We start from the raw sequence: 26,366 nt of genomic DNA, 5'->3' as shown, positions 1-26,366 counted from the left end.
TTCCCATGAATTTCTTCCTCCTCAGGGATTAGCTTCCTAGAGATGTTCTGAAAGTTAATGGACAGTCTCTGCTAAAATAAATAGTGTTGGTGGAGTTGTTCAAGAGGGACTTGGAATTTAAATTCAAAGATTATGCAACTGTATTTTAAAGAAGCAATTTATTTTGAGCATGAAGTGCAGTACTGTAGGTTAAACATTTTTCCTATTCTTATCTTTATCTATTTTACATTATTCTAGCTACAATTTTGTGCTAGACAAAAAAGGTGTATTTGTGTTTTCTAAAGTAATATCTTCCACTTTTCATATGTTTGCACCTGTATAGTGGGTCTAACAATTGCTTTTATGACATTTCTTAGAGGTTGTAGATTGTACGGGGCAGACTGAGCCATGCTGTTTTGTATTCACACAGTATTTAAAAATACACACTAATTTAAAAAAAATCATGGCAGATAGAAAAAATGAAAAAGGCACGAAGAATAATGTTAAGTCTTTTTACAGTGAGATTTCTGCTCCTCAGTGGGGTGTTAATGTTACTATTAAAATGGTATGGGGCCCATCAGGAACATAATTCCTACTTTGTGGGATTTTTTATACAATACACAGTGAAATGCATACATAATGAAATAACTACCTGCCATAAAATCATATAGATTTCAGCAGCTACAGTAATACATAGACTGCAGACATGTTCTCTTAGAATTACATTCCATTTTCCTAACTGTTTCCTCAGTGATTTTATTTTCATTATGACTGTTTAATTTGCACTAGTCTGCGTGACCTCTGATAACTGAAGAATTTTGCAAAACATACTGGGCTGTTAGGACTTTGCTGTAGAGGGAGTGTTAATGAAGCTCTTTTGGGTGGCTCCTGGGAGAAAACGATGAATCTAAACTGCTCATTCCCTTTGGACTATCCAGGGTGGTAAGAGCCTCCTAACAGGTGCTCACCTCACTCTCAATTCCCGTTATATTTAATGTGTAATGAAGGGAATCAGCACATTACTGAATCGGATCCTTGGCCATGAAGTATGTTGAGCCAGATTGTGAACATGTTACCTCCACTGGTGAACACTTGCTCACACGAGCCGTTCCAGTTATGTAACTGAAGACAATACAAGCACCTGTGCTCACCAAGGGTAGGAAGGGGAATGCTAACTGGTCTCTGGTGACTTTATCGTACCGTCAGGTGACAGTATTTAATGCCACCATTTCGATGGACTTAAAAACCAAAATACAATAAGTGAGATTCATTTTAGCTATACTTCAACTTTCTATTATGGTGCTACTTTTCTTGATGAACTTAACCTCCCAGTTCTGCAAAGGTTTTGCACTCAATGGATGTCAGGAGCCTAAATTCCTTTGTGGATATGGGCATAAGTGTTTGATCCTGTTCCCATGGAAATTAATGGGAATTGTTCCCTTGTGACATTAATGGATTCTGACTGGTGCCCTCTCTGGCTTTTGTCAATATTTCGTTTGCTGCACCTCTGAAAATTCTGGTATGTATTTCACGTGATACTAGTATTTCACCATAATCATATAATTCCTATTGCCTAATTATCTGTTGCAAATCAGGGAAAAGGCTTTTGTAAATATCTTTTTTTCTGTGTAGGCAATGTATCCTGGTCTCAGAGATGTTGCCATGTTTCTCAGGTATCAATGCTGAGACAAGGAATTAATTTAGGCCCTCAAAGACATCGAACATAACTGTCACTTTTTTAATACTTATACTCATTACCTAACCTCACACTCCTTTTTCAGTATTAAAAGAGAATTTTAGCTTTGCTGTTCAGTCTTTTGGTGTTCTAAATGCTGCTTTGATTTTCTCAGTATTTGTTATTGGAAACAATCCATCACTGAATTCAGTTGGGCCCACCGCACATATTGTTTTCCTTCCTTCCTTTGAAATATTCAGTACAATTACTTTGTCACTCTTCCCACCTTTATTTCCTGCCTTATTTATTATTATTTGCTATTAAATGTAACATCTGTGCATACAACTCAATGCTCTCAGTTTCCTCTTTGTTTTTATTTCTTGCAACAGCCTTTATTGAATTCAAGTTATATGGTAGTTCCTATATTTTAATCTTTTCCTTCCAGAGTTAAGTGTTTAATTATTTTTATGATATATTTAATAATATTGCAATCCTTGTTTCTTTGAGATCTAACTGAAACATTAATCTTTCATTTGTACCTCCAGCATGACGTAATTCCAAGCTCAGAGATAACGTTCATGCATATTAAGACTGAAAATAGACCTACAAAGTGTCACAAACATGACATTTAGCCTTATTCCCTCCATTTAATGTACTCTTATTTCCTCTTAGCTACCATCTATCACTCTAGCCTATATACATTCTTTATTTACGTAATCATTTCACAGTTCAGTTCTTTTTAACTACAGTAGGTGGCATATAAATCTAGTATAGTATCACTGATCCACTCTAAACAACATTTTCAATCTCAGTCCACAATTTCAGTCCACAGGGATTGCCAAGGACCATAAATTTAAAGTAAATGGCTGAGAAGAGCTGTCTAGTGAGGTGGTATGGAGCCCAGTATCAGATCCAATTTCATTTAAAACATTAATTTATGAGCTGACAGACAGACTAGAGTCAAAGCTAATGAATGGCCAAGTAGGGAAACATTAGCAAACCAGTCTCCTTCTACCTCCTTGCTACATAAGTAAATGGCAGGAACTCCTGCTCAGTAGCAGAGGCCTTCAATCTTACGCAAGACGGAAGGATTTGCCATTAGTTGTGAGCCACTGGGGTTCCATGGGCCTCTGCTAAATTGGTCTCATTTCTGAAGGTCCCTTCAGCAGGACATTAGGTGAATGTTCGTGAATGGGTCCATAAATGGAAGTGGTTAGCTAGAGGGTCCAAGTGTGAGGAAGCAATGAGTGAATGGGCACTTGGATGTGTTTGGTCTCCGAACTCCCATGATTCAGGGCCAATAGTGGGCTGATCCACTTTTCAGTGTAAATTAGAGGAGCCTTCAGAGGATTATAAGCTATGCTGGCAGCCCAGGACCATCACAAATCTAATTCAGCAACTGGTGATTAAGCAGCCTTGAAAGAATCCTGACAAGGTCCTTTTGTTTTGGTCACATCGCTCTGTTGGAGTCAGGGTCAGGGTAGTGTACAAACCATTCTGCTGACTCACTCCACCGGAGGCTGGGCTGGCTTGGTGGCCATGTTGGAAAGTATTTTCTATGGTCAGTTATCCCATGTTTGGGTTGTTCTGTGCAGGGGCTGTAGCACAAAGCAGACTCACTGCAGTGCAGGATATGAGCTTCAAACAGTCTCCCTGCACTGTTTCTAGTGCCACCATTCTCGATTCTAAAATCTAAGGCTTGATCACAAAACTGCTTGAGTTGTGACACACCTGATCTTCCAAATGGTACAGATGATATTTGTTTGTTTTAGCTTTTTGCATACCATTTAGGAAATAATTTCACTGGCCCTCCATACTTCTCTTCCGAGCACCACAATCTCCTGTAGACTGACCCAGCTTGTCATTCTGACCTAGCCAGTCAAACAAGATGAATCTCATGTCACTCGTCATTGGCACATCATTTCTCCTATAACAATCTTAGCAACGGGGTGGTACCAAAAGGTCAAATCGCAAGTACAGAGTACCCTAGAAGTTCCCTAGGAGGCTGGGATCAGCAGCAATGATTGATTGACTCATCTGTCTGTTGTATTTTGCAGTCACTTGAAGCTGAAAGGTGGGCAAATCCCATTATTTTGCACATGGCACACTTGGCATATTCTGAGCATGAAATATATGTTGATTACATGACTCCACAACCCACTTAGGTTCAGAGGACATATCCCTGTGATAAAATATGTAATATAGAAATATATTGTACATCTGACTACCTCACTTGTCCTTAACTACCTTTCCCAGCAACTTTATTTCAACATCCCAAACCTCTGAGCACTTTCAAATAGATGCTTTCTGTGTTCTTTAAATCAAACCTGTCAGAGAAATATTCATTCTCAGCAGATGTTCTCTTTCCCCTCCCAGATTATATTGGCCCAACAGCCAAGATGTCCTGAAACAAAGGACAGCTATTCTATGTCTTGAACTATCACACATTCAAAGTCCAATATTTCACAATCCTGTAGAGGTTGGAAAGGGAGATTTCCAGTAGAACTCAGCATTTGCCTCTAGCCTCAGATGCTGGACTTCAAATTAGTGAGAATTTCTGTGAAAATTTAAATTCACTACTTAAAAATAATCTGAAAGCTTTTTATGTGAGGTCATTTTATGTGAAAGCAGTCTACATTAATTGCTTTCCATTTTACCTTCCATCTTTCTGTCTATAAGATTATGACACATACAATGATCTCATGGTAACAAGGTGGAATGACTGTGTGGGTTGACAGGTGGCACAAAACCACAATTGTTCTAACTATACATACTTCAGAATTCAAACCTTTTCTTCACTGCTATGTCATTTGCAGAATACATAATGCAGCATAAATTGTCACCACTCCTTTATGTTAACCTGTGGAATACACTTGTAATTTTGTTACACGAGATAAATGCAGCATCTCAAACTCATGTTGTTTATGCCTATAACAACATACTACACAATTTTGTAGATGTATAACTACTCAAATAATGTACAATTTGCATTCCTGTCTCACCTCAAAGAAGCAGGAATTCTGATATGACTCCTTTCACAAAGACAGGCATTATAGATTTCATTTAATTGTGTTTGGAAATGGTATTTTAGTAGTACTTTCCTGTATGAAAGTACCTTAAAGCATCACAGACCAGATGTCAAAATCAGTACAATACAGAACAAAATCATGCTATGGTTTCTCAAGGTGACTATAAGTGAAAAACCTTCATATCACTTAACCTAATCTATTAATATAGAGTCCCGTGTTCCTCATAGCTTTTCTTCCTTTCTTGTAGCAGAAATTAAATGGGATTTAAAATTGCATTTTTCAACAAAGGCCAAATTATTGGAGGAAAAAATTAGAAACAAAAGACATTTGTCACAATTTAAAACATCCACTCCCTGTCTAAATTGACCTTTGAAGATTAGGTGTTTTTCAAAAAAGGGGAAACAATTACATTTTCTTCACATAAAAATACCCATTTCCTTTCCTTTTGGCTATTCAAATTTTCAGGTTTACTGTAAGATGTAATAAATATTTTGTTGAAATTCAGGTGCTGCACAAATGTGAAAGGACTATATAACTGTGGCTAAAGTGGATTTATTTATGCTTGAATCTTGGAAAAAGCATCCAACTTTAATCCTCGAATATTTTGCAGGATCTGATTTAAGGAAGGTTGTGCTAGTTTAGAAGGAGAGAAAACTAATGTTCTGCCTTTCTGGGCAAACATTTACTACTCAATACTTACTAGTAAATCCTGTGATATTCTTTAAATTTTTGCCACTGCCGGTATTTAAATATATTCTGCCATAAGATTTGCTTACTCTTAAAAAAGATATGTTCTTAGTACTGGCAAAGATCTCAGAAATTAGTACTTTAGCTCTCTGGTCCTTCATAACATCACCATCTCTTCTGATTGCTTTCGTAATCACTCACATGGTTGCCTGCATCTGTTTAATTTGTCCTTATATAGATGGCCACTAACATTTCCTTTATGGACTTTTGTAACCGTCTAGTTTCTCGTTTGGGTTCTGCACTAGGCAGGCAGCACACCATCCTTTTCAGATCAGTTGTCCAATATCCTGTTTCCAGTAATGTCCACTTCCAGATACCTTAGAGAAAAGTGCACTCTACTCCCTGAAAAAGGCAAAACAAAGCCAATAATTCCCTGTCATGTAAAGCTGTGGAACTTGGTCCTATCCTTTAATAAAGAGTGGTTGGCTTATGGTTTGATGAATGATGGTGATATCTCTTTTTTTTTTTTTAACCCCAGGTAACTTTATTATGGATGTTCCCATTATCCATACTCTATATAAGATTTTGTCCTTAGCTGCAACTTTGGGCATTTAATTCTGCAGGCTTAATTATATATTGTATACAAGATTACTTACTTATTACTTTCTGGTGTCTTTACTTGCATTTGGTGTCCCCTACTTCTACCTCCATCTTTTATACAAGGACTACAGGCCAAGATGAGGACTTGATCTGGTCACCTCATAACGTCTCCCCAATCCTGTTCTCAGTAATGAAAGCAAACCTCTACACATCCACTAGCAACAAATAGATAGGACCAAGGAAGCCATTGCAGAAGAGCATCAGTAAAAAGCTGTGATTTGGTAAATCATAGAAATAGACTCCCAGGTCCATGTTAGAAATGGATTTTTGGGTTTGCAGTTCCCTGAAGTACACCCCTGTACAGTTCTGCTACTGGCATTGAGGCAGCGCCAGTGTTGGTCATACTGATGGGATTGCGAAGGATTGCTGAGTCCCCTCATGGCCCCATTCCTATCACTCAGTGTTCTTAAGTAAAATTATGACACTCCTAATTGGCTGGAGATACCAGTGCTCCTGCTTCCTCCAGCTCTCAGTTGTCTGGGATTTTTAGATCTTCCAGGAGTGCAAGGTCAGCTGATAGTGACTGTTGTATAATACAGATACCGCATTGAAGCAAAACATCAGAGATTTGTTTTAAAACAGAATGTTTGGCAATATGTTGAGGGGATGGGTAATGTGTTCTATGAGGGTGCAATTTCCAAAGCATATTAGCATGGCACATATTAATTGGTTCATGTACACCCTGTTGGTGCACTTTAATGTAGTGCTTTTTGAAATAGTATTATACTAAAGCTCTCTAGAGCACCAGCAGGGTTGACACAGACCAATTAATGCTTAAACAGATAGTGTGCTTTAGTAATCAACTCTCCCTACATAAAACACCTTACCTCACCATGCATAAAAACTGAAAGACAACAAACAGCAGCAAAAAGACCCCAAGAATAAAACCAGACCCTGTCAATTCTCTAAATGCATTTGTACTATGGAATTCAAACTGACAAATACATGTTCTTCCTCCATGCTATTCAGCTAGAGAAGGAATGAGTCATCAAGCTACTGACAACCCTCCTCTACTGATCTGTGAAATGGGTCCTAGTGTCACTTATCTGTCTTGTTTTCACCATGTGGTCCAGGCTCGACATTCCGGTGGTCCATTGGCTTGTCACTTTGCATTGGTTTTTGCCTCATCGAGCAGCGGACCATGGTTCAAATGTGTTTTCTGCTCTTTTTTACACAGAACTTAAAAAAAATTCACATTTACATTTTTAGCACAGATGCATGGTATCAATCACTATAACACTTAAATGGTATCTGGCTGTTAAACTGGGGACAGTAGAAGAAGGCATACCTGTTAATGCCTGCAGGCTAAACATGCTGTGGGTTTTTAACTCATTTCAACTGGCTTAGGCCTCGCTTAGTTTGTGGTTTTGCCCTAATTACAGCCATCAGCATATCTATAACTAGTACAACCCCTGCCAACAGCAGTCAAAAGCTGTGTCTACACATGTCCCCTCCTTTTGGAGGGAACATGTTAATGAGGCAGTTCGAAAGATGCTAATAAGGCACTGACATGAATATGCAGTGCCTCATTAGCATAATGGCAGCTGTGCATATTTCAAAAGTGCCACTTTCAGAACACACACTGTCCATGTAGGTGGGGGCCTTTCAAAATGACCCCCCTACTACAAAAGCCCCTTTTTCCTATTTGCCGTTATGCTAATGAGGTGCTGCATATTCATGACAGCACCTCATTAGCAGCTTCTGAACTGCCTCATTAACATGCCCACTCTAAAAGGAGAGGGCATGCATAGACACAGCCAAAGTCACTAGTTGCAGTAATGCAGCTTACCTCATGGTTTCAAGCAGGCATACATTTCCTCAGTGAAAATAATGGCTTTGCTTGATTTACACTAGGGTTTGAGAGATAAGGGTGTGGTTGGGGTCTTTTGTTGAACCAAGGTCTGTTGTTGGGCGAGATTAGCTTTTGAGTTTACACAGAGTTCTTCCTCAGGTCTGGGAAGTGTACTTGTGGTGATACACTCAAATATATGGTAGAATGGATCATCTAGCATAAACAGTTAACACGTATTTCAATGGACTATTCTGGGATCACTCTGGAAATATCACCTCAAATCCCTCATAGATTTCCATCACATGTTCAGTTGCCACCCATCTATCAAACTTTTGCAAGAACATTTCCACTCCAGCGTTAACTTTCTGGACAGTAATATCAGCTTAAACTATGAAATTATCAGACTATAGAAGACAAACACATAGAGCATCAGATAGACCTTTATAAATCAAATACCCACCCCAACTACAGTAAGAAATCTGATATACATTTTAACAGGGTTCAAAGCACCTTCACCAAACAAGAACATTCCACCAGAGAAGTAAATCATAACGTGGCACAGACTACCCAGATACCTGGAGTCTAATTGGACAGCTGTGGAGAGAAACTGCTTCATTATGGAAATAAAATCCCTTCGAATCAACCACATCCTTCACAGTTGTTAGCTACCTTCCTGAACTGACCCTATATGGGTATCATTAAACAATTACAACTCATGCTCAATAGTATCCACATCCGAAAGGAAATCTTTCCAGATCCCCCTCTTCTGATCTTAAAGCAACCTATTAATCTCTCCAAGCTCACCACCTGAAGGACGCTCCTCACAGGGCAGGAAACACTCATTCAAAATGGCACTAGGTTCTGAGGTCAGGGTGACCATATTTCCCTAGGCTAAACATGGGACACTGGGGTGGGGTGGGGGGCAGCTCCCTGTCTGTGGCAGGCAAGCACATGCAGATCCCTGGCTTCCCCATGCCACAGGGCACCAGAATGGGGCTGACGCCCCACAGAGGAGCACCCCGGTTGCAGGGGCCGTTGCCCTGTAGAAGGGAGAGTTGTTTGCCAGATGACTCATGTTGCTAGGCTCTGGGAACAAGCCTGCCACCCCACAAAAGAACTTTCCAGCTTCCCCATGCCTCAGGATGCCAGGAATGAGGCTACTGCCCTGCAGGGGGTCTCCCTGGCTGCCCCTCTCCGCATCTCTGGACACCAGAAATGGGGCTGCAGCCCTGCTGTTGATGCTCCTGGCTTCCCCAAGCTGTGGGGAGCCATGAATGGGGTAGGAGCCCTGATGATAATGCTGCAAGCTTCCCTGAGCCACAGGGAGTGGGGAAGGGGCTGTAGCTCTGCCTTGAAGGGTGAGGGAGGATCTCCCTGTCTAGAAGGGTGGCTGCTGGGGGAACTAGGATCCATTAAAATCTTAAAAAGGCAATACACACTACCCTCCTCCCAGCCCCAACATACCTGCTATGTTCCAGCCCCTGCTGGCTCCCTCTCCAGCCCGTACATGAGGCCATTGAGTATGTGCTTTCCACTTGCTCTTGGCCAGCAGTTGCACCTGCACAGACGGGAGCAAGTGGGGCCGGGGGAGGAAAGGGGAGCTCATCAGGAGGCATGAATACAGGGTAATAAGATTTTTTTTGTGAAAATAAGACGGAATGCCTTCCTGGTGCCTGAAAAACGGGACTGTCCCAGCCAAAGCATGATGGATGGTCACCATAGTTCTTACAAAACAGCAAATGCAAAACCTATAGACGTATCTCTATTGCTATGATGAGCAACACTTCCCACACCATACCTTTCAAGGTCTGTGGGTCCTGTACATGCCTGTCACAACACGCCCCAATAACCATGTGGGTGAAACATGATAATCATATTATTGAATGAGCTGAAATAAAAAAGTGATAAAATACAAAAACACCATGTCCCCTATATGTGAACACTTTTCACAAAGCCATCACTTTATATCTAACTTCTCCATGCTCCTCTTCAAAGGAAACGTACAACAGCTTCAGAAAACTAGCTTGAGAGCTTGATTTATATTTTGCCATACATTTAATATCAGGGACTGAATAGGGATACTTGATTTATGCCTTATTACAATAATCTATAACCCTCTAATCCTTCCTTCTCCTAGCAGTTTTCTTTTCTTACCCCTCCCCCATGACCGCAGAGCTGTTAATGGGATACATCATCATTATTGTTTCTTTGAAATGTTTTAACTATTTATGCTAAACAATCTTTTCCTTCTTGTACCTTTTGCAGACCTGAAGAAGATCTCTGTGTAAACTCAGAAGCTTGTGTCTGTCACTATTCCAGTAAAGTTACTTTCAAAGAAGCTGGTCCAATAAATGATAATACCTCACTCGCTTTGTCTCTGTAATATCCTGGGGCCATCAGGATACAAAAGACTGCATATAGCTAAGGTTTGAAGCAATACAACTACCACATGGCTGGCCATTAAAGGGCTAGTGGTTAGTATGTGAGACAAACACACAGCCAAATCAGGAGTGCTCATTTATCTTAGAACATAAGAATGGTCTTACTGGGTCAGACCAACATTCCATCTAATCTAGTATTCTGTCTTCTGACACGGCCAAAGCCAGGTGCCCTAGAGGAAATGAATAAAACAGGTAATCATCAAGGGCTTGTCTACACTTGCCCCCAACTTCAAAGGGGGCATGGTGAATACACAGCACCTCATTAGTCTAATTCTTCCCCACGGCAACTTCAAAACGTCAGACTTTGAAGTGCCAGCATTCATGCAGCTGTGGACACTTCAAAGTGCCCACACTACTTCGAAGTGCCTTTACTTCCCAAAATTTTGAAGTTGTCATGGGGGAGAATTAGCCTAATGAAGTGCTGTGTACTCATCACTGCACTTAATTAGTAATCTCCCGTTGCCCTGATTAACATGCCCTCTTCGAAGTTGGGGGCAAGTGTAGACCCAGCCCAAGTGATCTATCCACTGTTGCCCATTTCCAGCTTCTGACCAACAGAAGCTAGGGACACCATCTATTTCCATCCTGGCTAAAAGCCCTTGAAGAACATATCCTCCGTGACTTTAACTAGCTCTTTTCTGAATCATGTTAAAATCTTGCCCTTCACAATATCTTTGTTGTGTGAAGAACTACTTCCTTTTGTTTGTTTTCATCCTGCTTCCTGTATATTTCATTTGATGACCCCTAGTTCTTCTCTGCAGTCATGATTTTATAGACCTGTATCATATCCCCTTTTAATCATCTCTTTTCCAAGCTGAAAATTCCCAGTCTTATTAATCTCTCTTCCTCTGGCAGCCATTCCATAACCCTAATCAACTTGGTTGCCTTTTTCTGAACCTTTCCTAATGTCTATATATCTTTTATGAAATGATGTGACCGCATCTGCATGTAGTTTTCAAGATATGGATGTACCATGGATTTATATAGAGGCAATAAGATATTTTCTGTCTTATTATGTATCCCTTTCTTAATGATTCCCAACATTTTGTTTGCTTTTTAGACTGCTGCTGCGTAGAGTGGCTGTTTTCAGAGAACTGTCCACAATGACTCCAAGATCTCTCTCTTTAGTGGCAAAAGCAAATTTAGTCCCCATCATTTTGTGTGTGTAGTTGTGATTGTGTTTTCCAATAATGCATTACTTTTCATTTATCAACCTTGAAATTCTTTTGCCATTTTGTTGCTTGGTCACCTAGTTTTGTTAGATCTTTTTAAAGCTCTTCACAGTCTGCTTTAGACTTTACTATCTTGAGCAGTTTAGTATCATCTGCAAATGTTCATAGAATCATAGAATACGAGGACGGGAAGGGACCTCGAGAGGCCATCGAGTTGAGTCCCCTGCCCCAATGGCAGGACCAAGTACTGTTTAAACCATCCCTGATAGACATCTATCTAACCTGTTCTTAAATATCTCCAGCGATGGAGATTCCACAACCTCCCTTGGCAATTTATTCCACTGTTTGACCACCCTGACAGTTAGGAACTTTTTCATAATGTCCAGCCTAAACATCCCTTGCTGCAGTTTAAGCCCATTACCTCTTGTTCTATCCTCAGAGGCCAAGAAGAAGAAGTTTTCTCCCTCATCCTTATGACACCCTTTTAGATACCTGAAAACCACTATCACGTCTCCTCTCAATCTTCTCTTTTCCAAACTGAACAAGTCCAGTTCTTTCAGCCTTTCTTCATAGGTCACATTCTCTAGACCTTTAATCATTCTTGTCACTCTTTTCTGGACCCTCTCTAATTTCTCCACATCTTTCTTGAACTGCAGTGCCCAGAACTGGACACAATACTCCAGCTGAGGCCTAACCAGCACAGAGTACAGCGGAAGAATGACTTCTCATGTCTTGTTCACAACACTTGTTGTCGCCACCTAACTGTTTACATCTTTCTCCAGATCATTTATGAATATATTGAATAGGATTGGTTCCATTCTGAACAACATATTCTTTATGGAAATTTGCTTTGGAATATGAATATGCCTAATATTGAATATGCTTTATGCAAAATATTGAATGTGATATATTTGAAAAGATATAATCAGCTGCATGTGTATATTTTTCAGAACATGTGTCATTATTGTATTTGAAGTTAGAAACTGAAACACAGACCTTTTTATTGATCTTGACCTGCTAAGTGAGGGCCATTATTGGCATTTAAAGAACTTAATGGACCAGGAATTGTGACAATGAACTGTGAATAGTATTGTTTCTTCTCTGAGACTGGACTATGGTTGGTACTACATAGACATGTGACCTGGCCACTTGATGCTGGAGACCATTTTGGACCCTGTCCTTTTCCACTCAAGGTAAGAAAGTTTGAATGGAACACAAAGGATTCTTGCCTTGGGTAAAATCTATGTAAAGTCATGAAATCAAGCAACAGAGAAGGCTGCAGCTAGCTGCCAGGAGGCTCTGATTACCACCTAAGATGACTGTTGGAAACAGCTAAGACTGAACAGGGGGAAGGACATGGCCCAAGATAGGAGTTTACCTAGCTGACTAAAATGATCGTTAGAATAAGAAATTGCATGTAACATATTTCTTAGAGTATTAAGTTTAGCTGGCATGTTTTATTCTGCATGGTAGCTTTGTTTAATCAGTCTGGTATTACTTTCAGTCACTTAAATCCTACTCTTTATGCTGTCTGTCCCTGTGGGGTGCTGCCTTTTGGACTTCCTGCACTGATCCTAGTCCCTCAAACCAGTTTTGTCCATTTCCTGCCCTGTTGTGAGTTCCAGTCATGTCCTGCCCTGGAGTTCCAGGCACACATCTTCCTCTGTGCCCTGCCTGCACCCAACTTCACTGTCTGTCCTGCTTTTAAGTCCCCTTTAAGCCCCAGCATGCTTGACATGAGTAAAGAGATATTGGCTACCGAGGGCCTCTCCCTGCCCCATCCAATGAGGTATTTGTGCAATCCTCACCCCCAGCATGGCCATTCTTACATTCTTTTATACAGGGACCATCCCATTAATTAACCTACACCTTTCCATACACAGACTCCCCAGACTTAATCTGCACACTTACAGGCCTCCCAAAATGAATCTGTTTTCACACACAGAGATCCAGTACTAATGAATTTAGCCTCCCATTCATGGAAAGCCAGTTAATTACAGAACATAAAAGAAATGTTGTGAGAGAGGCATAAAAATAGTTTGGTTCCTCAGCTGATTAGATTAGTGTAACTCCAGTGAAGTCAGAGTTTGGCAGGGTCAATACCCACCCATGGCCCCAAACTGCTGCTTGATCCACAGTCCCACAATATGGAGCCCATTTGCCCTTGCTGGGGTTCAGGCTTCAGTCCCTTGGTTCGAAAGGCAGTGGATAAGAGCCTCCTTGTCCGACTGGGTTGAATAACCAGTTCTTCCCAGCTTCAGGCTGAGCCCTGAGGTTACCAGGGGCAGGGATCCCCAAACAACACCTTGTGTCCCACAGGAGCACCTCCCCTCCCCTACTGTCTCTGATGTTGTTGGTATTCTCCGTTTCTCTCTAATGCTCCCCTTGCCTGCTCTAATCTCCTTACTTCCCTCCAACCTCTTCCTGCACTCTTCTCCTCCCTACTAGGTGGAAGGGTTTTCAATGGCCCATGTCAGCCTCAAGTGGGATCAGCTGGCCCTAAATGATTTATAGCAGCCTCTTCTCCACTGCTTCCACTCTACCTGTGCTATTACCTGAGTAGACAGGGCTGATTTTGCTTTTTAGAGCTGCCTCTTTCCCCTTGCAAGCTAGCCTTCTGGCCTGACCCTGTCAGAGAGGATTTATACTGATTTACACTGACTGAGAATCTGAACCAAACATTTTCTCTGTTCTTAGCTCTCCTGTAGCAATACACATTCCCTTAATATATGGTTGCTGACTGATACCAGAAGAGTTTTTCTATATGAAACAGAGCTATAGTTAGAGAATTGCTTATATTTTTAACAATATCTTTTCTTCACGCTTTGAGCTTAACATAATGAAACATGTCTTAGCCTTTGTAAAGAAAGCAGACAATACTAAATTATGTCAATTTTAACCAGGGTTATTTCCCTTTCTGACTTTTTGATGTATTTTTATCATTATGATTTCACTATAATAATATATAAATATTATGTTTCAAGGTATGCACAGGCCTTTTGTTTAAGATGTTCAATTGGTTACTTTCAAGAAATGTTTTTATATTTGTCAGGGGACTATATCCTAAGTGTTGTTTTTCTAAGAAATGGCTGTAAATCTATGAAATTTACAATAATGATTTTCAAGCTGACTAAAAAGCTATTTTATATGGAACAAATAATTCTACGTAATGACATGCCAGAGGCTGATTACCATGTACTTGATTGGTGTTAGTGAAAATGGACTTTATTTTATTGTCATTTTTCCTATAGACACTGGCTACGTCTACATGTGCAGCCAACATCGAAATAGCTTATTTCGATGTTGCGACATCGAAATAGTCTATTTCGATGAATAACGTCTACACGTCCTCCAGGGCCAGCAACGTCGATGTTCAACTTCGACGTTGCTCAGCCCAACATCGAAATAGGCGCAGCGAGGGAACGTCTACACGTCAAAGTAGCACACATCGAAATAGGGATGCCAGGCACAGCTGCAGACAGGGTCACAGGGCAGACTCAACAGCAAGCCGCTCCCTTAAAGGGCCCCTCCCAGACACAGTTGCACTAAACAACACAAGATACACAGAGCTGACAACTGGTTGCAGACCCTGTGCCTACAGCATAGATCCCCAGCTGCCGCAGAAGCAGCCAGAAGCCCTGGGCTAAGGGCTGCTGCCCACGGTGACCATAGAGCCCCACAGGGGCTGGAGAGAGAGCATCTCTCAACCCCCCAGCTGATGGCCGCCATGGAGGACCCAGCAATTTCGACGTTGCGGGACGAGGATCATCTACACGGTCCCTACTTCGACGTTGAACGTCGAAGTAGGGCGCTATTCCTATCTCCTCATGAGGTTAGCGACTTCGACGTCTCGCCGCCTAATATCGAAGTTAACTTCGAAATAGCGCCCGACGCGTGTAGACGCGACGGGCGCTATTTCGAAGTTGGTGCCGCTACTTCGAAGTAGCGTGCACGTGTAGACGCAGCTACTATCTTTTTCTACCGATACACCATTATGTACTAAACTATACCTTTCAGATATACAAATTTTTGTATAAAATGTAAAACATCCTGTTCATTAGGGTTCAGATTTTCTTTTATTTTATACTTTGCATCTTTTTACAACTTATATAGCACCAATAGTGTGCATCATACTTCACACACACAATTATAAAGAGAAGGTTAAGACCCTTACAGTCTGAGGATCAGATTCTGCCACGCTCTTGAAATAAACAGCTTGTGATGCTATTTCCTACAGAGGTTTTTTTAAAGCAACTCTATACTCTATAGATCGTTCTTCAGATAAGGTCAGATTAATAGACTGAGGCCCTCTTTCTGCGCTATTATAGTCGGTGGGGGGTTGCTATTGACTTCAATTGTCAAGCTCCCAGAAAAGATCAAGCTGACAAGCCAATGCAGTATCGGCTGCAGAAGTGAGACATAATATATTCCATGTAACCATCTATAACCATGTATTCATCACTGTTACACTATTATGATATCTTTTATATCAGGTAAGACTCGTGAGGTATCATTTGAAAAGTCACAATCTGTTGATCATCCATATCCTGTTGAAATGTACTTATCTTCATTGACTATGAAGTTATGATTTTTTTTCTGTATGTCTTGTGAGATTGGGAAATGCCCACATAGCAGATCCTCAGAGATAACAGAAGAGTGACCAGCTTGCAGCTAAGCATTGACTATCATCAGCTATTCTCCAGCAGGGAACTGTAACAAAGACAGATGTTCAAGGATGTACACTAGCAAAGACACAGCAAAGATATTTTTTCCCAAACCTGGAAAAAAGTACTAATGAGAGATAGTGACATCATCACTTTGCCTGCCTCTCTTCCTGCATCTCTACACAACGATTCAAGAGCATCTAGAAAACAAAGATACATACTGAGATTTTGAGAGAAGTTGGATTTAACGGGAAACCATTAATTGCTTCAAAGGTTTATCTGAGAAATATCCTTTTGCTTTCAGAATTATTAGCCTGGTAAAGTTTAGGATTTTGATTGAGGCTTTGCTTATTTTATTTCCTTTTGTAATAGACTCTAGCCTTCTGTGCCAATGCCACATAATTGCTTGACATCTACGTTTTCGAGTTAACAAACTTATATAGACATTTAATCTAAATGCGTCAATTTGTCCTAAGTGCTTGGATGATCTGATCAGATTACACAGGGTGGAGCATTTCTACTACCCTTTGAAGGAGAGTAAACTAATTAAGGAGCTTGCATTGGTCAAGATCTTGAGCAGTATAAGAAGCACTATTCTTGAGTGCAAGGCTGGGGGAATTTGCCGGGGTCTTCCTGCGTACATTTTACAAGTGATTTGGGGAATCTCCCCATAACTGCTGAGTGTGCAGCTGCATGCTGATGGCTGACTGGGCAGGTCCTGAAGGGGTTTGCTGTTCACTGGCATAGCTGTGTAAGAAATAGTCTGGGCTGGAAAGGAAAAGGGGAGATAGGGGTTCTACACTCTGGATTGCACCAGGGCATGTCAAAAGAAGGTACCCAAAGAAAGAATGGAGTGGGAGAACAATGCCTCCTCACTGTGGAGGACATAAATCCCCACAGGCTGTTGTGCCACTGTTGACTGCACTGTTGTTGGTAAAGGGGAGCTAAATAATGCCTGTTAATGAGCTGTCCTTCCCAGTCTCTCATTGGTTAATTTAAAGACATGAATAGACTTCATACACCCAGACTGTCTATAATTGATTGAGACAAATAGGAAAAGATTAGCTTGATGTTGGAAATTTAGCACTCAATGGCTGTGTCTACGTGTGTCAGACTTTCTGGAAGAGGATCTTCTGGAAGCCATCTTCAGGAAGCTCATCTTCTGGAAGACAGCATCTACACATAAAGTGGTATCCAAAAGAGCTGCCCAGTCTTCTGGAAGATTGTGTCCACACATGCACGCATGCTTTTATGGCAGACCAGGGCAGGAAATGCCTCAGACAGGATCACAAGGCTGGAGAACACTTCTGGGTCACCAGCCATGCAGCCTGCTAAAGGTCCTGCCACCAAAAGCCCCTCCCTGCACTAGCTGCTGAGGCCTGTTGTGCTGCTCCCTGCATAACTCACTGTTACTGCTCTCGCAGTAGCCTACGTGCTGGCCACGGACCCTGAGGTCCTGCAGCAGCACAGGCTCTCCTGACAAGGGTGCTGGGAAGCCTCCTGGACACCCTCATCAGCCTGCTGCGTGAGTGCAGCATGAGCACTGGGGGCCCTGACACACTCCTGCCCCAGCCAGCCCCCAACAGACCATCCATTATGCCTGGACCCACTCAGCCAGCAGCAACTGGTGGGACTGAATGGTCATGGGACAGTGGGATGATGAACATTGGCCGCAGAACCTGCACATTGTGAAGGGCACATTCTATGAGATCTGTGCCCAGCTGACCCCCCTGCTTCACTGCCAGAACAGGGGATGCGGCCAGCCCTCCCGGTGGAGAAACATCTAGCCGTTGCTATCTAGAAGTTGGCCTCCCTGGATAGCTACTGCTCTTTTACAGCAACTTGGGGTGGGCAAGTCCACGACTGGGGCTGTTGTACTGGAGGTATGCCACATGCTGGGCCCAGCCGAACACAGGAAACTTGTCAGCGGTGATGTCGCCATCCCACTATGCCTGGTATCCAACCCGGCATACCCCGTGGAGGGGGCACCTGATCCCATCGCAGGAGCTCTTCAGTGCCTGGCAGGGAAGTGCCCAGAATACAGTGGAGTGTGTCTTCTGGCACCTAAAGGCAGAGTTCAGGTGCCTTCTTATGCACCTCGATGTAGGGATGGAGAATGGCCCACAGCTCGTGGCTACCTGCTGCACTCTCCACAACCTCATTGAGGTGCATGAGGGGACACAGAACCAGGGTGCACTGGCACCGCTGCAGCAGGGGTATTAGCAGTCACCCACAGCTCCCAACCAGCAGCTCCACCATGATGGGTCCACATCCAGGAGACCCTCCTGGAAGCCTTCACCCACGGGGACCTCTGAGCTAGGCTCCCAACACAGGTCCCCCACCACCCTGCAATGAACAGAGACACGGGGGTGCCAAACACAACTGTATTATGTAAACAACTAACTATAATGTATATATATAAACAATAAAAATGGGCTTCAACATAATGCAAGGAAGTGGGGTCAACTATTTACAAGGGCAAGGCGTCTGGGCAGTGGGGACATAAAACTGAATGTGGAAGGGAGGGCAGGAGAGTAGAGGGGCCCCTACGTGAGGAATGGGGTGGAGAGCCGTGAGCCTTGGCACCACGACTGCCTCTCCTGCCCTGGGTCCATGGTCCCGATGTGGCAGGGAGCATGGGGAGGTGGTGGTGGGCAGCCAGTGGCCCGTCCTCAGCAGGGAGGTGGGGGGATGGTTCCTGGGGTGGGGCGCTTGCCACTGGCCAGGAGCCAGGCCCCCAGGTCTTGAAGGGCTGCTGCCAGAAGACCCTGGGGAAGGAGGCAGCTAGGGCCTCAGGGGCAAGGATGGCTCAGGCCTCTGGGGCAGGCAGTGGGGATGAAGGGGGAGTGGCAGGGGGCACAGTGGGGGGCTGGAGGAGGGCAAGCAGTGGGGGTGTAATGGTGGGGCAGTATGGAGTGCCTCAAGGACCTGGTACACCTGGCAGAGCATCCCCACCACCTCCCCCCATGCGTCCTCTGCCTCCAGGGCCAGGTGCCTCCCCACCACATCATTTTGGTGGTGGAGGGAGGCCACATATGCTACTGCATCCTCTGACAGGCTCCAGCAGCAGGCAGTCCTTGCCCCCCATGCTGCAGCCACACGCAAGGGTCATGCCCTGCAAGGGGGACTGCCAGCACTTCCCGCTGTCATGCTGCCAGCTTGTCCTGGGCTCCTCCAGTGCCTCTCCCATCCCAGGGACGGAGCTGCTGTAAGACAAGGTGGGGGAGATGAGGGCCCCAGCCAAGCCCAGTGTGGCAGTCCCCTGTCCCTCCTGGGGACCTTCCCTGGGCCTGACCCAGGAGGCCCTTCTACCACAGATCATGGCCCTGGCACAGTGGCCTGGGCAACCCCTCACCCTAGGGATGCTGCCATCTGTGAAGGCCCCCACCCAGGAATGGGGCACCAGGCGAGAGGGATGCAGTCGGACACAGAGGGCTCCGTGCCCAGGGTATGGGTAGGCTGGGCACAGCTGTGCATCCTGGGCTCCCCCTTGTGCAGACCTTCATGTGCAGGGGCTCCCAGGGAAGGGGTTTGGGGTGCCCTGCAGCTTGTCTGCAGCCCCGGGGTGCACTCTAGTGTGGGGCATCAGGGAGCCATGGTAGGGCATATGCTCCCACTGGGGCATGCCCTGTGCCATGTGCTTACCTGGTGTGACCTCAAATAGGTTTGGGGGATGCCTGGCTGGATGTGTCCTGGCTGCTCGGGCCTGAGGCGACAGCTATCATCATGGACCCCTCGAAGTAGGAGTTGTCCAAGGATCCCTGGGGCTGGCTGCTGGTCTCACCCTCCTCCTGGCATCTTCAGAGGATCCACCGTCCTTCCCCTCTGGTGCAGTGGCTGCCACGTCCATGAGGTGGCATGGTGGTAACAAGTCACCACCCACCAGAATGTCCTGCAACTCCCTATAAAAGGGACACCTGGTTGGGCTGGCCCTGGAGTGACGGCTGCTGTCCCTGGCCCGTACATATCCCTGCCAGAGCTCCTTGATCTTGCAGTGGACTTGACCTGCAGTCTGGACAGGGTGGCCATATGCAGCCAGGGCTGTGGCCAGTTGGGTGCAGGCAGAGGCAATTCGCCAGTGCCTCAACATGTCCCTCAGGGCATCATCTTCTCTCCAGAGTGTGAGGAGGTCTTGCAACTCTGGCTCTTCCCAGGCAGGGGCTTTCTTTTTACAGGGGTGGTCTCCCTCTGGGCTGCAACATTGGACTCCCCAGGGCTACTCTGGGGGGCACAGGTCGGCTGGCTGCTGGCCATTGACTCTGGGGTGGCAGTAGGCTGGGTGATGAAGTCCAGCATGTGCTGCCAGCCTCACAGCCCTGCTTCCTGCTCCGGGGCTTCTAAGGTCCTTGCAGCTTTAACTGCTGCTGGAAGCAGGCACAGTAGAGCCCCCAGGAGCTTGCTGGATTGTCTCCCAGCTCCTTCTTCTGGATGAATCTTCCAGAAGAAGGTGCTATTCGCCTTACAAAAGTTGTGTTAGGGGTTTGGAAGAAGGGGACACTCCCCGAATCTTCTGGAAGAAGTCTGTGTTCTTCCAGAAGATCTGACATGTGTAGACATGGACAATAAGTTTTGTCCTCTTTGCATTTACATCGGATTGTCTCCTGAATGTGTCAAACTATGCCTGTGGCTGTCCCTTTCACAGCAAGGGGTAATTATCCAAAGGCTAAAAGCAGGATTCACAGGAAGAAACGATATTCTGAAAACAAGAACTTTTGCTTTTATCCTCCCAAAATAGCTATACATTTATACATCTAGGCTACGCTTACAATAAACACTTTGGCCGTGTCTACACGTGCCCCAAACTTCGCAATGGCCACGCAAATGGCCATTTAGGCTGCATCTACACGTGCACGCTACTTCGAAGTAGCGGCAGTAACTTCGAAATAGCGCCCGTCACGTCTACACGTGTTGGGCGCTATTTCGAAGTTGAAATCGACGTTAGGCGGCGAGACGTCGAAGTCGCTAACCCCATGAGCGGATGGGAATAGCGCCCTACTTCGACGTTCAACATCGAAGTAGGGAAAGTGTAGACGATCCGCGTCCCGCAACGTTGAAATTGCTGGGTCCTCCATGGCGGCCATCAGCTGGGGGGTTGAGAGATGCTCTCTCTCCAGCCCCTGTGGGGCTCTATGGTTTCCGTGGGCAGCACCCCTTAGCCCAGGGCTTCTGGCTGCTTCTGCGGCAGCTGGGGATCTATGCTGCAGGCACAGGGTCTACAACCAGTTGTCGGCTCTGTGTATCTTGTGTTGTTTAGTGCAACTGTGTCTGGGAGGGGCCCTTTAAGGGAGCGGCTTGCTGTTGAGTCCGCCCTGTGACCCTGTCTGCAGCTGTGCCTGGCAACCTTATTTCGATGTGTGCTACTTTGGCGTGTAGACGTTCCCTCGCTGCGCCTATTTCGATGTTGGGCTGAGCAACGTCGAAGTTGAACATCGACGTTGCTGGCCCTGGAGGACGTGTAGACGTTATTCATCGAAATAGACTATTTTGATGTCACAACATCGAAATAAGCTATTTCGAAGTTGGGTGCACGTGTAGATGTAGCCTTAGAAGTTTACTAATGAAGTGCTGAAATGCATATTCAGCGCTTCATTCGCATGTGGGTGGCCGCGGCACTTTGAAATTGATGCGCCTCGCTGCCGCGCGTCTCGTCCAGACGGGGCTCGTTTTCAAAAGGACCCCGCCTACTTCGAAGTCCCCTTATTCCCATGAGCTGATGGGAATAAGGGGACTTCGAAGTAGGCTGCGTCCTTTCGAAAAGGAGCCCCATCTGGATGAGATGCGCGGCGGCAAGGTGCATCGAAGTGCCGTGGCCACCCGCATGGTAATGAAGCGCTGAATGTGCATTTCAGCGCTTCATTAGTAAACTTCGAAATGGCCATTTGCGTGGCCATTTCGAAGTTTGGGGCACGTGTAGATGTCGCCTTTGAGAGGTTATGGAGCAGTCACCCAGAATACACTTGACTTTAACTCACTATTATAGAGACAATGCGACTTGCAACATTAACTTTTCATCTTGCTTTCTGTAATGATTTCACTTCTTTAATGGAAACACTTGCTTACACAAGCAGATTTTTGGATTGTTATCTTATAATTAAACAATGAGCTTCACTTGCTGGGAGTCCAGCATGACCAGGCATTAACACATTTGGAAAGAGGGATGTGTTCTTAAAGCGTTTTTAGATGTCTAACCCAGCATAATTTGTCACTGACACGTCTTTTAATGTTGAGTAAAAAATGGAGGATTTTCCTGCTCACATTGCTAGATTAAATTATATCATAACTGGTTATACAAGGTAGTGCTGTCGAATAGATGCTGGTATTGCCTGCCTTCCTTACACAGACTACATCTTTATTATGCTACACTTAGTCAAGGTATGATGGAAAGGTGTTGCTAACAAGTATAAAAAATTGTTTCAGTATTGATCTCTTTCCTGTAGAAAAACTGAGTTTGTACTAGTTAACAAGCCCATAAAACACCATCGATGTTGCTGCAGAGGATTTAGGAACCCGAACTGAAATTTTCATTTAGCATCTTCTCACAGACAATTCCATGAAAAAGCTTTCCCTGAAGAAAAGTAGTCATTTTGACAGACTGCTTTTTCCCCAAAAAGAAAACATTTCTTTGGAAATTTTCCAATCAGCCCTACGTCTTTTAGTAAGATCAATTATTTTAAAATCCAAAGTCTGATGTTTCAGATTAAGGCAAAATAATAAACTAAAAGCTGACACAAATTTATAGGGCCTGATTCCCATAAGAACCGCCATGCTTAGCTGTACTGTGGGTCTCTCTACACTTGCACTGCTATAAATCAGATCTAAATCCATTGACCAATATTATAACCAGCCTCACTAATGTTTGGGTTCCAAGCCTGGAGGAGGGGACATCAAACAAGAAATTACTATGGTTTATAACTGAAGTTGTGTCCCCATTCTTAGGCACTATACAAATACACACAGAAAGTCAGCCACAAAGAGCCTACAGTTTAAATAGACAAGGCAGGCAAATGGTAGAACAGGTAACAAGCATTAAAAAGTAACATGACCAAGGCCACACAGACAGGATAAGATAGCACTGAACCCCAGTCTCCTGACACTCATGGAAGTGCCTTGTCCGCTAGAACATAGCCGCAGCTTCTGAAGGCCTCTGGTGCTGTTACCTGCCATCTCATAGCAAACATTATCTAGCACAGTAGCGAGGTGTTGAGGCCATCCTCTGCCCTGGAAGCAGAGGGGTCCTCCCTGAAGCCCTGGTGGGCAGAGTCAGAGCTCTCTTACCCTGCTCCCGAGACACTGATGTGCAAGACAGGAAATGCCAGAGGCAGTGTATGGAGCTCTTTAAAAGAGCAGCCTCAGATCAGATCAGGGCCCCTATGACTGGCTCCCAAGAACAGGAGCTGAAGAGACTGAATTGGACCTGCAGACTGGTTGGACCTCTCAGCTGGCTGCCCTGACCCAGCCCAGGAGGAGCATCCTGACCTGCCTCTGGCCCAGTACCCAGAGGACCTACAAGTGTCTGGGACTCTGGATTAGCCGTTTGCCCGCTGCCAGGAGGACTCCTGGCTTGCCACTGGGTCAATATCTGGAAGACATAGAAGTGCCTGAGCCCCTGGGCCTGCTGCTTGCTTACTACCCAGAGGATGTAGACCTGTGTAAACTTCCTGATGACCCTGAATGGACCCAAGAACCAGTGGAGTTGGAGGGAGGAGGTAGCCTGGGGCCAACCCTATCTGAGCTGCTTTCAGGGTGTTGCAACCTGGATTTCCACTGACCATCCACTAGTGACAGCTGCTATTAGAGCCCTGGGCTGGGGTGCAGTGGCATGGGTGGGCCTGTATGTCCCCCCGCACCCTCCTCAGTGGGTGGCAGTTTTCCCCTGTCTGGACCTACACCAGACTGCTTGTTGGCTCATCCCTACTAAAAGAGCTGAGCCCTGCACTAAGTGCTCCCCTGCCCTGAGCCAGGGCAGGGTTATGATTTACCGTTTGTTGCTCAGTCCTTTGAAAAGAACCTGAGACCTACATTGATTGTCACCTGTCCTGACCCAGGGCTGGCTTACGTATTGACTGTAGTGAAGTGTTGTGGCCTTTCCTGCCCTGGAGGGGGGTTACCCCTAACACACACCTCTACAGACACCTATATCTTGAGGCCACATCCAGGAACTGGGGACACCTAAGGGAGAGAAAAAGGCAGGGAAATATCTTGATCTTTTTTTTTGTTCCAACACCTCCACCCCCCGCCCTGCCACCAAATATATTTCCCTGGACCCTCCCCAGTTTGGAACGTCATTAGGGTTAAAAGTTGAGGCTAACTGCAATCCACCAAACTTAGTCTCTTGCAAGGTCTGTGCTTCCACTGTAGATTAATGGACTGTAGCTGTCAGGAAGGTCATTTGGCAGCTGCTCTCTTTTGTTCCTCAGATGTGTTTTGAGATTCACCAGCTGCAGTAAAATTTTCATGTAATTCTTCTCCAGGCCAATAAAAATCATAACCATTTTCAGTTTTGGTAATTACATTGTCATCAGCCTCAATTTCAGTGCCTTTTAACCTTTCCAAACCCTTTTCTCCTCGTAGCAGGTGGTCAATAAGATTCTTCATTATCTTCTCTTGTACCTCTACCAAGTACTTATCAGGTTCCAGTACCTTACTGACCACATATTTTCTTCCATTTCTCTCTCTCCTATCATTTGTTATCAAAACCCTCCGGTCTAGACATAAATGCCAATAGAAAAAAAATTTTCTCTCTAAACATATCTTTAGATTTCCTTGTCAACTGTTATTGTTCTGTAAATCATTAAAAAATAATCAGCTCTCTCCATATTGTTTACAGTGGGGAAAAGGTCACATTTTTTATAGTCATGAAAGACAAATCTCTTGAGTACATTTTGCTCAAGTTATGATCCCTGTTCTAGATGGTTTGAATCCCTGAAGTGAGTAGGGTGACAGCAGCATAAAACTAGTGTGTTTGAGTGGTGAGTTGGGCCCTTAGATTTATTAATTGCACATACATTTGAATCCTGAATCTTGAAAGGACTGAAAAGAAAAAAAGAGCTGATGTGTAAAAGAAATTTGAATCAAACTGCTAGGTTGTCCCATGACATTGTCTGGTGTGATTGCACCACAGACCGATGCATTTGTTTTAGAAGATGAAGCAAATCTCACTGTAACTGCCTGGAGCTACCACCTGCTGACTCTGCATCATCGCAAAGCCTGAAAAGGGAGTGTTCTCTTCCTTCAGGTATGTCTGCTCACAAGCACTGCAGCAGCACAGTGATGTACTGCTGTAGAAGGGGCTTGAATTGACTTAACTGTCTGTTAGTCGTGTGAATGTTTCATATCCTCGTAAGACAAAGCTCCGTTAACCTAAGTTCTATGTATAGTCCTGGCCTTATTGTCTGGTATCGCACTACAAAATGTGTCCCCTTGGCTCTCTTGATCCATATTAAATGCTTGCTGAGATATCAGTCATAAGGAACATGAGAATTTTGCTACCAATCTCTCTGTCAAGGCAGAATGAGGGCCTTCAATTACTTGCCCTTTAAAGTGTTTGTTTAAAGTTGATTTCAAATGCTAAGCAGAACAACATGCATCGGTCATGCCCCAATGAGTAAATCCCTTAAGATGAAGGAAGCTATGTCTGTGGAAAAGTAAATTAACATAATTACTAATTAACTGTAAACACTGAGGGACACATTGTATACTACATCTCCTGAGGGACTCTCTTTTGTGCTCTGCCCTCCTTCCAATTCAAAGTTCAGCCAAAATGGAGAATCTGGTCCATTGTATCTAACCCAGTGTCTAGTGATCATGAAATACACCCACAGACTCTATTCATAATATCAGACTCAGTGAACCAACAGGAATGAATCTGCACACTTTCAAACAGGTTACTATGTAGCCTTCCTGGTACACAAGTGCTTGAAAAGCAGCATAGCACTATGAGGTTGAAATTGTCCTTGATATCTTTGCAGCATCCTCTCAGTGCCCTCTGATGTCTACAACGGAATGCTTTGTAATAGGAAACCTACCCTGAAGAACTAATTTTACGTAATGGCTTCTGCCTGATGATTTCTTCCTCCATCACTAACTCTGTAGGCCTGGAAGTTCGGTTTCTGGGCAGGAGTTAGTTTCTAGATTTACCCAGCATGAGCTGCAGTGTTGCTCTTGCCATATGTTGATGCAAAGCTAATTGGGTTGGTAGAATATTTCTGAGATATCTACCATGCTTCGAGAACTGTGTTGCCTTGCTTCTGGGATACTTCCATGTACT

Source organism: Carettochelys insculpta, chromosome 3 (assembly GCF_033958435.1).
Source record: "Carettochelys insculpta isolate YL-2023 chromosome 3, ASM3395843v1, whole genome shotgun sequence".
In the NCBI taxonomy this organism is placed as follows: Eukaryota; Metazoa; Chordata; order Testudines; family Carettochelyidae; genus Carettochelys; species Carettochelys insculpta.
The sequence above is the reverse complement of the archived record's forward strand: the minus strand, read 5'-3'. Positions refer to the sequence as shown.